This window comes from Cryptotermes secundus, unplaced genomic scaffold (assembly GCF_002891405.2).
Source record: "Cryptotermes secundus unplaced genomic scaffold, Csec_1.0 scaffold66, whole genome shotgun sequence".
In the NCBI taxonomy this organism is placed as follows: Eukaryota; Metazoa; Arthropoda; class Insecta; order Blattodea; family Kalotermitidae; genus Cryptotermes; species Cryptotermes secundus.
Genome location: NW_019731262.1, coordinates 1,904,555 through 1,918,289, shown reverse-complemented (window position 1 = coordinate 1,918,289; position 13,735 = coordinate 1,904,555). Strand labels below are relative to the sequence as shown.

The 13,735-nt window shown below is 42.5% G+C and overlaps 1 long non-coding RNA gene across 1 annotated transcript in view; it reads left to right on the top strand.

Moving 5' to 3' along the window:
• The window catches only part of LOC111866679, a 239,262-nt gene extending 226,759 nt beyond the window's left edge, over positions 1 to 12,503 (top strand). Inside the window, exon 3 of the long non-coding RNA XR_004513247.1 lies at positions 10,686 to 12,503. This is a non-coding gene — a long non-coding RNA (uncharacterized LOC111866679). The remainder of the gene's footprint in view (positions 1 to 10,685) is intronic.
• The last annotated feature ends 1,232 nt before the right edge of the window (positions 12,504 to 13,735 follow it).

The following is a 13,735-nucleotide window of genomic DNA, read 5'->3' as shown; positions in this document are numbered from 1 at the left end:
TCGGTGGAGGTGTGGCTGGCTGTCAGATAGAGCGACGCGGGGGGTTCCTCTGGGGGGGTAGCTCATCTACAGCTGTTGGGTCTATATGCATACATACGCAGCAACCCTTCTGTCGGCAGTTGGGATAACGCCAAAGCAGATGTATAGTCAGGACTAGGAGCCGATGCGAGGCGGCGTCATTAATTTCGGACGGAAACTCGACAAACCGCGACTTTCAGCGCGTCTCGTTGCTGCATAGATCGAAACATATCCGATAATTATAGAAAACTCGTTTAAAAATTGGCGATACAAAGTTGACACTCGGTCTGAGGTTCGAATCCCACTCGAGGCATGCATGTCCCCGTTTATTCTGCGTTTCTGTTGTCCTGTGTGTAGGGAGCGGCTTTGCGACAGGGCTCTACACCCTTCCAAGGGGTTCTATCGACTGTCTATGAAAAGGTGAAGTTGTACCTGTGCTTAACTAAGCACTACTCCATGAAAGCTTATGGGGGAGTGGATGTATAGATCCATGTTTTCTTGGCCTCGGCAATAGCTAGAGGTGAGTGGTCAGTTTCACGCCTCGGCCGCTTTACTTCCTGGGAAAAAGCCCCCGGTACCTTTCGGATAGAAAGTTAGGTGAACCCCAGAGCCGGTCTGGACGACGTGGAGAACAGAAAATTCTTGATCCTACTGGGACTTGAACTCCGACCCCTCTGCCGTCCACCCTGTAGCCAGTCGCTTTACAGATTACGCTATCCCGGCCGCTATAAAATTCATAATTTCATAATTAATTCTGAAAGGAAACAGGTCATAGGGCCTAGACCGACAGTATAGAAGAAGTGTCTCAGCGTACAGCAGAAATAAATGTGTTGGACAGACGTACACAGTCCGACTGAAACATCTCTGAAGGCATGTAGCCAACCTTACTAAAGTAAAGTCCCTGTTTGTTCAACGACATCTCCAGTATGACGATTTTAATTGCTATTCTATGTTGAAAATATAGAATACAGTAACTTTATAATTATGATGCAGTTATCTACGTCAGTGTCTGGTTATGACGGACAAAAATGTTAGAGGCGCACTTTCTAAGATTCTGGTCATTTGGTTTATATTACTGTTTACCCTTGTGATACTTTCACCCTGAAGATACAGGTAGCAGATTCCTCCGAAGCCACCTACAGAACTATGTAGTGAATTAACTCAGTGTATCAAGAGTCATTCTTGACAAGCTAATAGTCGCTTAGCTAACAGAAATATTTCCAACACTTTATGGAACCCAAAAGTTCATTATAATATTCGGAAGGGTCCACCGCTGAGCCATATGAATCCAATGAACATATCCAAACATTTTTTCTATAAGATACTTACTAATTAATGCAATATGCGTCTTTACTTAACATAAGGAGACGCAACTTCCATGGATTACGCAATCCTTTCAGATATACAGACAGAAAACAACGAAGTTATTTCCTTATCTCCTTCACGTTCACTTTCTCTTTATATATCCCCTTCCTCCTTCCTCTAAATACTGTTCTCATTTTCTTCCTTTTCCTATTTATTCTCTTTCTTTCCTTATCTGTCTTCCTTATTTTCCCCTTGCTTCTGATTCTACTTTCTCTTCTCCATTCCCTTCTCATTTTCTTTCTCTTCCCCTATATTCCCTTACTTCTCTCTTTCCTCTCTGCCTCCCCTACTGCCTCGTCCCTTTTTCACGTCATTTCTCCGTCTTTCTATCGTGGACCTAACAATTGTGCCGTGAGCTTATGCAACCCGCAGTATCATATGTCGGAGAGTCGCAACCTCCTCTCCGCGTCACGTACCTGAGAGGATCCGGACCGCATTGTGCATTGGTAGCCCCCCCCCNCCCTGTGACTTATTTACGCAAATCATCGGCCCCGCCCCCCCCCCCACCGGCATTCATATTCAAAGAGTCGCGACCAAACCAACCTCTCTGTACCCCTTTGTTCCACATTTGAAATGGCGTCCAGACGCGACACAGTGCCTGAATAATTTTCATGGTTCCCTGTGCTTAATGAAGCACTACGCAATGATGGCGTATGGGGAAGTGGAGATGTAGTTCCTAGGTGAGTGGTTAGCTTCAAGTCTCTGCCGCTTTAACTCAGGGTATAGGAACAACAAGTACCCGTTTGATGGGCCCCAAAATCGATCTTGGAGCTTTGGAAGAGAGAAAAATCCCTTGACCTTGCTGGGAATAAATCCCCACACAGTCCAAATCATAGTTACCTGAGAGCCTGAGCTACCTCGTGTCTATAACCGTACAGACGTAGTGTTATTTGAGATTCAGCATAGTTCCCTAATTGTGGAGGTTGCATTATCAGCACGGGTTGAACCTTATTATCAGATATCAGGACTCATCAAGCGTGCTTTAGTATCAGATATCAGGCCTCATAAGACGTGCTTTACTATCAGATATAAGGTCCCATCAGGCGTGCTTTAATATCAGATATCAGCTTGCATCAGGCGTGCTGTTACTTAATTACAAGGATATTTTTAAAATTTTGACCTGATGCTGTTGACAGGAATGGACACATGGCCGTGAAATCGCTCTATAGGCGTAAATATAGGCGCAATTTAACTTATTTCCGGTACGGATAATGATGTAGTTAACACATGTTGTGGCAATGCACTTATATCATTATTGCAATGAACCTTGGCAGTAGCCGGAAGCCGCGTTAGGCACACACACACACACAGACTGCGGGACCGTGCTGTCAGCTGTGCTGAGGCTTGGTCCTCATAAAATTTTAGTCGGAATACATGCAAGAAGACACCTCACGGAAGATCTGGGTGTAGACGGGAAGACAGATGTGGTGTGTTTATGTGGACTGGATAATGCTCCACGACGGGCTCTTGTTGCATATAGGCCAATTAATTTTGGGTCCTTATGGAGAATTTCAGGGCCAGCTCAGTAACTACCAGATTTTCAAGAAGGAATTTGCCCGATGAAATTATGTGTAGTTGAATCTATGGATTTGTCTTACTGCCTCAGTAAAGAACAAAAAAAAAACATGAGATGGTTGGCGTACCGGTAATTTTGTAGACTCGTATTCATCAGGTTCTCGTTTCGAATCTCGGCCAGGACATCGGATATCCTGACTGAGTCGTACAGTGATTTTCCTCAAACCATTCAGGCAAATGCCAGGAAAGTACATCGATTATGTAATGATCGCTTCCTTCCAAATCCCTTCCAGTTCTATATTCGACGCTGTGTGGTGTAGAAGTGTAGTCTGACTTCTCTCCCATCTGGACTGCCATTATGGCAACAGAAGTCGGAAAACTGCAACTCCGTCCAGTGCACATTATGTGTGAAAACTGTGTTTGTATGTCGGTACATTACAGGGAATTTGTCTCTGTACTGATGACTTTCATTCTGTTTGTACTCTGATTTAACAACAATAGCCCGTGAAATAGTACATGGACATAAGCTCTAGGCTTCATAAGTGTGGAGTGTTTTTAATATTTGTCTTATCTCTCGCAGATGGTTTATGCCGTGCTTGGTTTATATATCCTATATTGGCGCTGGTTCCGGAGATAGGGACTAGTTCTATCGATTTGGGCCAATAAGCAGGTTCCACCTGAAGACAGCCGGAATCCAGTCGCCGAAACGTTGTTTTTTAAATAAAAACAGGATGATGGATAATGTTCAGAAACACAGTAATTGTATTAATATGCTATAGTCACAAACCTTTTTAGAGCTAGATGTAACTCTGATTTATGTTACTGTTAATGCTAATATTTGCTAAAACGCTTGAAAGTGTACATTCTTACAAGCCATTAAATTTTAATTCGTAAATTCGATTTGGCCCATCATTTTAGCAATTGAAGTGAAACACACGGCGTTGCAGTTCAACTCAAAGCTAGATACAAACTTCCACCATCGTAAAAATATATATTTCTTTAAATTTCAAACCGTTCCCCTTCACTCGTGATCCGTAACGGAGACTTTTATTTCTGCCCTTCCAAATCTGATCCATGACGTAAGATAGTAAGAGAGACTTTGACAATATATAGATCTTAGTCACATCTGATTTTCGTCATACTCTTTTTGTGCTTCCATCATTCTCTTTTTCCTTTTTTTCCTATTTCGTGCACCGAAAAATGTGACGTCAAATGCCACTCTAATCTTCCGTCCTTCCTGACTTGATCGTCGTTGGGGTGAAGTAGGGTGGGGTAGGGTGGGTAGAGTTGGCATCATGGACTGAGACGGTTTGCATGTCCGTCGGAGCGTCCATCCGTTCTCTTTATCCATCCAACCCAAGATGTAACATCTATAAATTTAAAATTGAACACGTAGTGGAATCACATATGTGTATTTCGGGGGTGGTGGGCTCTTTTAAGGGTGGGATTTTATAATGTAAAGAGGGGAGAGTTAAAGGGGAGGAAGAAATAAAGGGAGAAGTATAGAATTCATAGCGCATCAGGAAAGATGGCTGCTTATATAAGCTACTTTGTAACATAGGGGTATGTCACAGTAAAGTAAGGGAGGGGATATATTTGGAGGGGGTGTGGATGTGTTATTGGACTTGAGCCTCGTGAATATATCTAAGATATCCTTCCAGTGGTTCTTGTGGGGTGGACTGCCCCTTACTGTCTACACTCTTAACGTGTTGAACATTATACATTTCTAAATTATTATAACCTGAAAGAAAGACTAAATGGAACACCAGGTTTTTCATGGGTTCAAATTTGAAGCGAAGGCAGAGCCATATTGTAAAACTAACTCTATGGAGTCCTGAAACACACAGTACTAGGAAAAGACCTAGAACCAACCTTAGGACTCCTAGATAACTATTGAGTAACTTCATGCTAAAGAAAATGGTATACTCCATCCGCCATGGGAACGAATGTACGTCATCGTCAGTTAGTGACGTAGACCGTTACTTCATCATTAGAACGTAACTAGATTCTATTGTATTTTCAATATATTTCCTGTATTCATATTTTTTTCACTGGCTCTACAGCCCCATTGGGCCCTGGTCTCTAATTTTTTCCATTTTATGATAATTTCACAGACTGTAGAATTCCTTGAACGAGTGATCAGCCCGTAGCAAGGCCTCTACCTAAACACAGGACAACACAGACACAGAATAAGCACATACACACACCACAAATCCATGCCTTGTATGGAATCCGAATCCACGATCCCGCCTTCCGAGCGAAAACAGTGCATGCATGAGACCGCTCGGCTACTGTGACCTGCCTGGTATTCATACGCCGGTGGGGAATTCAGAACCGTTAAAAGAACTTCAATTCATGGAGGTTGCCTACACAAACCATGATGTAGCCTGGTTTGTAGAGTAGGTGGACTCTAACAGTGTCTGAATCTCACTGATATTTCATTCGACTAAATCCCTTATCAGACGGATAGCCAATAACGCAGAACCGTAGTATCGCTAAATTTTATCGGAGAAATAATTGTGTGATCATGTCTAAGTTTTTTTATTCGCTTAGTTGGGGGTGGAGTCCAACTGGGTCCACTCGGCACGGCGGCCACTGATTGGCCTATTGTAGCCTGCCCCGGCTGATTATGATGATGGAGAATTTGGTGGAATGAAGATTGGCAGGGGAAACCGAAGTACTCTGAGAAAACCTGCCCCAGCGCCATTTTGTCCACCACAAATCCCACTTGACCAGACCCAGGATTGAACCGGGCCCCCGCGGTGGGAAGCCAGCGATTAACTGCTTGAGCTACGGCGCGGCCATGTCTATATGTTAATAAATGAATATAAATTTAACTGATGAATACTTTAAGAACTTTGTTAGGTTTACAGAAACAAGGCGCAACATCTGAAAGGCCCATAGAAGAAATAATCAGACCTCCTTACTCTGTTACCAATCAAGGGCGTGGTCATAAATAAACCCCTAAACTTTATGGCTGAAGATGTGATAATGTGCTGCCTGTTCACAGCTTTGCACATCTCAGAATGGCGGTAAGAGACGAGTGTCGAGCAATGGGGGAAGTGTGTTTAGTGGGGGAAAACGGAAACAAATCTGTATCAGTACCATTTATTTCACCACGAATTTTACCTCGGACACTGGACCAAAAATCCTTATATATCCCATGCCTGCTACATACCCTCACCATCTCCTTTAATTCGTCACACACAGGTTAGAATACAACCCCTAAAAATCATGAAGCATTCTTTATGCATACAATCAAAGGAAGGGGATAGAATGGGGAGGGAATGCAGTTCCAATATGGATGCCAGACTCACCCCCCCCCAACCCCAGTAACCAAGTGGCTGAAGCTAGCCCATGTCTTGGCATACACAAGGATAGACAATGAATGGAATAAATTTCCTGGTAGACAAGTAAAAAATAGGGAACTTATACAAGATTGATAGGGCCATTTACAAAAAATAACAAAATCTTTAGTAGGCCTGTGTATAAAACTGAATAATTTTTCAAGTTTCAACAGAGATAAATATCATAAATTTTCGAAATCCAATGCATAATATTATCTAAACGTAAACAATAACATAATGTTGGGTTTGATTCTCTGTTCTTTATTCCTCCTCGCTTCTTTGTTGCTTCTTTATTTGGTTTGCTTTCCTACCCTGAAGACAGAAGCAATAAGTTCCTCCTAAACGCCCATAAAATTCTACCGGACTATAAGGTGTTACATCCCAGAAGTTGCCGCTGTGAGAACATCAGATCTAACTGAAATATGGAGAATTTGAAAGATAAATAGGCCTACAGTGGAATAAATAAATAAATAAAAAGATGATACAGACTTATTTCAAGGACGAAAATAGAATCCCACGGAAATTTTTGCACAGGAATATAGAAGGAAAACACACATGAGGAAGACCTAGGTTAAGATGGAAACAGCAGATTACGAAGTGTGTCTTACAGAAAAAAAGAAAGAACTTTATGAAACTTGAGAAGGAACTTTTAGAGGACATAGATGGATGGAAAGACTTTATTGTTAGGTAACCCTGTCTAGTGAGTAAATGTGAGAGTTGTTGAACCTGTGTACAGCATTTTTCACGCAACGGCTATGGTGTTTAGCCTGCATTTAGGGGAAAGGAAATTCATGGGTAGAAATAATAGTGACGGAGACCGCAGCTCAGAGGCTGTATCTGCTGTCGGTTGATAAGACCAGGGCATCGCTCATAATGTTGGGTCACTCACTCAACCGAACACGAACGCTCTCCATCAACCAGAGTGTCAAGTCATTCATAAACATCATCTCCAATATGAAACTCCTTGTTCCTAGAATCTTATCCAGGCTGGGAACTTTAGACCTGCGAACTGCTTCCGACTCGTAAACTAAAGCAAATAAAATGCTCATTTAAAAAGCAAAGACCAATGGTGGGCAACCCGGAGCACGTGGTCCGCCGGAATTTCGTAATTGACAAAATGAACATATTCTCTGGCAATCTAATAAAAATGTTATGAGCCAGAGAACTGGTGTATAGGCAGCGCTGTAATCGGAAGGTTCTCGGTTCCACACTCTGCCGAGATAATAACTGAAGTTATTCATGATTTCACTCAGTCTCTCTTAGAAAAGTCCCGAGAAGTATCAAGACTAGGCCGTGATTGCTTCCAAATTCCTCCAGTTCACCTGTCATAGATCCTAGCTTTCTAAGCTATACACTATAGTCTATATTCTGGAAGCTTCGTAATGTAGCTCACAGGCAATGGTCAGTCTAACAGGCTTTTTCTAAATAGTAACAGGTCTGTATTTAGAATATGGACGGGAAGAATGAATGCTGGTAGAAAGGCACTAACGTTTCGGAGGGACATTTTGCCTCAATATTCAGTGTAAAATTATCCCAGAGGACAGTAATCTTCACATTCACCGTCCTAAGAATTTCAAGCATCACAGGTTCCGAATTTCTCAGCGACTTTCCATCCTTAACATAGGTAAAGAAAGGTAAAAGTGTCCCTATGCTTAACTAATTAAGCACTACGCCATGAAAACCAATGGGGGAGTGGGTGTACAGACCCCTGTTTTCTTAACCTCGGCACTAATTGGAGGTGAGTGGTCAGCTTCAGGCCTCGGCCGCTTTACCCCTGCAGCGAAAGAGCCCCAGGTACCCATTGGATAGGAGGCTGTGTGGGCCCCAGAGCCGGCCTGGACGACATGGAGAAGTGAAAATTCTTGCCTCCATCGGGACTCGAACCCCGACCCCTTGGTCGTCCAGCCCGTAGCAAATCGCTGTACGTCTGAGTAACCCCGGCTCCTCATCCTTAACATAACCAACAAAAATATACACCTAAGTACTCTAGCTGGAGTACGCATTTTTATTCCAACAACATTCGCAATAATGCTCGTTTACTGACAATACCTAGCCTATATATATATTGTTGCAGAGGCAGATTCACTGTTACAATGTTAAACCTACTGTAGAGAAGATTACCAAACTAAGTCATATATTTTTAAACTTCGCCGACAAGCGGCGGGCTCTCGGTCGGTATAGTTCGCTTGCGGACTAAAACCAGGGAGTTTTTTTTTAATTTATTTAAAAACCGAGATAATTCGGTCGGTATAGCGACTAAACGACGGGCTGGACTACCGAGGGTTCCGAGCTCGAATCCCAGTAGGGTCCAGAATTGTCTCTTCTCCACGATGTCCAGTCCGGCTCTGGGGGCCACTCACCCTCCTATCGGATGGGTACCAAGGGTAAAGCTGCCGGGGCGTGAAACTGATGAGGCATCTCTATCCATTGCCTAGGTTGATAAAGCATGGATTTATATCTTCACTTTCCCATACGTCTTCATAATACGAGTATGGTGCTTAAGTACAGGGACAACTTTGTCTTACTTTTATTTGTTTACTTTTGGTTTAGTTTGCAACACTGTCGCATCTCTAGGCTGTATAGCCTACGATGGTAGGCTGGTAGGATGGTAACATAAAGTTGCCCAGTGCGTTATTAATTAAGCACTATGCAATGTAGACGTAAGAGGGAGTGGGGATATAACCCCACCATTCTTGACCGCGACGCTACATGGAGGTGATTTGTCAGTTTCACGCCCCGGCCGCTTTACCCCAGTGAAAGAGCCTCCGGTACCCATTGGACAGGAGGCAGGGTGTGCCCCTGGACGCTGTGGAGAAGAGAAAAATCTTGACCCCGAATGACGACAGTGTTAAATCCGTTACCAGGAAGTGACTAATGAAGACAGAGAAGACTTTATGTGTGCTGTAGTTGCAGTGATGTTTGGAGTGTGTAATTCCGTGAGACTGTTATAGTTACTTCTAGTTACGATCCGTAAGTGGTCAGTAAATCAAATATCCAATCTAAAACCCCGTTGAGAGTCACTCTAACACGTGACAGTATAATGAATTGCAAAGGAATTGGAAGGAAGCGCTCGAAGCCTAATTTCTATTATTATCCTATTTATGATTAGGGGCTGAGGAAAAAATTGAGAACCTTAATCAAGACCGACTTCCGGACTCACATATGAACCCTGGACTTACCGATTACGAAGCAGGAGTGCCATCCACTCTATCGCTGCGTTTGGTTGGCAACATTGAAGTGTCTCACGAGCCACAGGTTGTTCTTTCTTGTTAATTCTCTGAGTTATATGAATTTTTCTTCCTCTCAGTTGCCTACCATTATCACATTCAGAGATTCAATTATATTGCTTCAGTGGAAGGGGTCGGTTTCCCCTTAATGCATGACTGAGCTAAGAGTCGACCGTTTCCTTATACGGATGTTGAGTGGGTAGATGGAGAAATCCACAGAACTGGAAGAAAATTCTGGAGACGAAGGGGAAAAACCAATAGGAAACTGTCCTAGTTTGGAGGCAAAGAATGTCTCCTCCTCCCCCACACACCGCCAACCTCTCTGTATGGGCTTGTGCCTTCTGTAGCACACACCAACAGTAACTTCTGCTATGAAATACGGTTCTGTAAGACCAGCGAATGATTTTTTAGTTCTTTCTACCGATTTGCTCGATAAATTTTCTAATTTATAAGTTATGGATCCTGCTTTCCCGCAGTACGCATTGCTCCAAGCTTCTGGCGAACTGAAGGCCCGGGCAGTTGACAAGGTTCAATGCTAAAACGTCTTAACTCACTACAATTTGTAAAACTTTCATTTTCATTTTTACGTTTACAGTGGGGTACTGTGTGTTCTTATTTTGTATTTGGTCGGTAGGTAATATATAGGCCCTGCTGATAAGCTTGTAGTTATCTATCTAGGCCCTTGCAAAAGCATAGACCTACTTGGTGTTGGATAAAATTTTCTATTTGTTTAGGTGAACACTAGGGCATAACCCGACAAAAATGGCGGAGAAAATCCTTTATTTATGCCCTTCCTTGATCTCTTTTTGTGTTTATCTTCTTAAGAACTATCTTAAGAAATTTCCCCATCTTTTGTTTCTCGTACTGTTGTTCCTCTCTATTACCTTCGTGTTAAAAGGTATTCTTCATATCCATCCCTGTTTTTAAGCCTGTTCCTTTCGCACCTTTATCTCCTTCCCTCCTTTCTCCCTTATTGCATTACTGTACCTTTTATTTCTCAGTCCTATCATCATTCCTTTCTGCGTGGTTTTCCCCACGATTCATCGGTGGTCCACCCAGCAGTAGAGTAGAGCCCCCCCCCCCAATTCGTACCAATTTTCGCTTGTAAGTTTCCGGAATTTATTTTTTAATATACCTTTAATTATTAGGTCTACGTTTGATCCCATCTATTCACGGTGTAAGTTAGTGTAACATGAGCCACTTTTCTCTGCAGCAAGTCGCCTGCATAGACGTCCAACGTCCAGAACGCTCGACTACCCCTGGCTATACGGCATCCCGAGCAACATGCTGCACTTTGGAAGGCATATGGAGTCGCTTCCAGGACTGGAACAGTTTCCAGCCTCTCCAGACGAATAACGTACAGTCTGACGTTACAAACACGAACATGCCTTTGGTTGTGCAAATCATCTTTCAAGATACAAAATTAGTGAAGATTACTGTCTTCTGAGATCGAACGCCGTGTAGTCTTGTAAATAGTTGCAAACGTTTCGGAGTATAATACTGTCCCTATTTTCATGGAAGAAGGGTAACGCTTCATACTACGTATTTTGTACTTCTCACTAAATATCACTAAGCCAATAAAATCAAAGAAATGAGAAAGAAAGAAAGAAAGAACATTTAGCACATGTGGGATAGAAGAAAAATTCATACGTATAAATTGTTGGTAGGAAAGCTGAGGGAAAGAGACCGCTTGGAAGACCTAGTCGTAGATTGGAGGAAAATATCAGAATTAATCTTAAATAAAAAGAATTGGAGGACATGGATTGGATTCATCTGGCTCAGGATATGAATAGGTACCCGGTTATGAAGAGTATGATGTTGCGGTTTCTAATAACGTGTAATTCGGAGAGATACCGACGTTTCGGAGAAATACTGTCTCCATCTTCAGAGTTGCTAATAATCCAAGCGAGGAACCAGCAGAAGCAGGAGTCAGTAGTTTCTTCCTTTGCTTCCTCTTCAACCCCTGAAGATGGAGGCGGATTGTTCCTCCGAAAAGACGGACTATCAACTAGTAACACGGCATTACAACCCGGGAGGCCCGTACTGTTCAGAGAACCTCAAATGCAACACAACAATGAACCATCAGATAGAATGCTGGACGTTTCTTGCGTAGTTGAGCGGCTGTTGGGTTCTCAAGGACTCTGCTGTGTGGGGCTAGTTTGTTAGTAAGACGTGAGATCTATTTCTGTATATATATAATATGCTTTAAAACGTCAAGAACAAATCACAGGACAACTTTACGAAGATGGGAATTGGAAACTTCCATGAAATAGGTTTAAAGGTTTTAGGGTCTGTCCTACCACCAAACGCTTCCCACTTCAGAACTGCAGATAATTCCGAAAGGATGACTGTGCACACAGTTGGTGGCATGGGGTATCGCATTTTATGCGGGGCCGAGGTGTGGGTTAGGCTTGGAAACCCCCCCTGTAGGTGGTCTGTGGTGGAAAACCCGCTGTGAGGACCCCTGGACCATAAAAAAATTACCTATCAACCAGGGTTGACAGCGGGCAAACGTGAGGCATAAAAGGGTTTAGAAAAGATAGAAAAAAACGACTTGGAAGATATTTTTTATATGAAGTACACACACACAGACAGAGAGAGAGGATATGGTTTTTTTATTTAAATCTTTTGTGAAAGGGTTTTGTGGGTATGCTTTGGAGTGGCCAGTGATGAAGGGTTAAAAATTAAAACTTGTAAAGGGGTTAGTGGGAAGAAGGGGAGGGATTGAAGGGTGCTAGTGTGCTCCACCTTTTCTAGACACCTCTCAGACGGGTTTCATCCTGATGCCTCTCAGGAAGCAGCGCTACCGAGCTGCGGGATGAGCAGCGACTACCCCAACTCTGTGAGTGGCTCACTCCGTAGTCCAGTCGGCAGACGTTACGAGTTCAGTGCTCATTTGGTTTGATAGCCTCTCAGTTCCGTGTTTGAGGGTTACATGTCATGTTTATGTCTTAAGTAAATGTAAAAGTATAATTTTCCCTGTGTTTAATTAATTAAGCACCACGCCATGAGCAGTGGTATAGCTCCACCATTCTTGAGCTCGACACTAGACAGAGGTGAGTGGTCAGCTTCACGTCCCGGCTGCTTTATTGTCGGGATGTAGGCTGGGTGGGCCCCACAGCAGGTCTGAATGCTATAGAGTAGATAACAATCTCTTACCTCTGCCGGGAATCGAACCCCGGCCGTCCAGCCCGTAGCCCATCGCTGTCGCAGCGTACTTTGAATTATTAAAGGATTAATGAGAAATATAATGAAGAATGTTGTATTCTGGGATGTGATGCAATGTAATCTGGTAAAGTTTACTGACGTTTCGGAGAAACATACTGCCCCCATCTTCAGTGTAGAAGAGTATTGAAAGCAAGCAACCAGCGAATATGGTATCCCGTCGCGCAAGATAGGACTTAACGAATTTAACGCTGTGACAGCCTCAGAGGAAAATATTTTTATTTTATAGACGCTAATGTAATAGGCCTATATTTATATCAATATGATAGTTCCTAGGCCCGTTTGCAATCCTGCATAGCGTCCATTAAGTCCGCAAAGGTCCTCCAATCTGTCCGTCCGTAGTGTTTAAAAAATTTTTGTGTCTTTATATTTCTTGCACGAATTCAGTCCTGACGTAATTATTATGTGAAAAAACGGAAAGATGTAGGTCTATAAAAATATTGCCTTCAACTAACATATTACAAATAAATAAACCAATATCACGGTATTAACATTTGTTTATTATTCTGTATCTGGTACACGTTTCGACCCAGCTGGATCATCATCAGGCTCTTTTCATGATATGTCACTCTTTATTGAATTGTGTCCTAATATAATAGTAATTAATATAAATTAAGTTACCGATTTCTACGTCTCGTTGTGTTACTAAATTGTGTATTTATAGAACTTTTCCTTGATAAACTGATAGTCTCTAAACTTGTCAAGATATTTCTCGCTTTATACGGATACACCGACGGTTCGTAGTTACCGTTTTCTGGGACCTGGTTTGAGTCAAAATCTAGTGCGAAAGAATAAGGGAACGTGAGCCCCACATAAAGGGGCAAGTCAGAGAACTCCCTCGTCACATGGATCTTTGGAAAATAAGGATCAAAATTGAAAAGAAGTAGAATACCTGTATAGCAAATATTAATATGAAAAATTAAAAATTGTTTTTGAAAATTTATCCTCCTGTCCCGAACAGTCTAGACCCTAGACTGTTCAGGATTTTTAATTTTTCTTATTAATATTTGGTATATAGATATCCTAGCCGATTGCAGT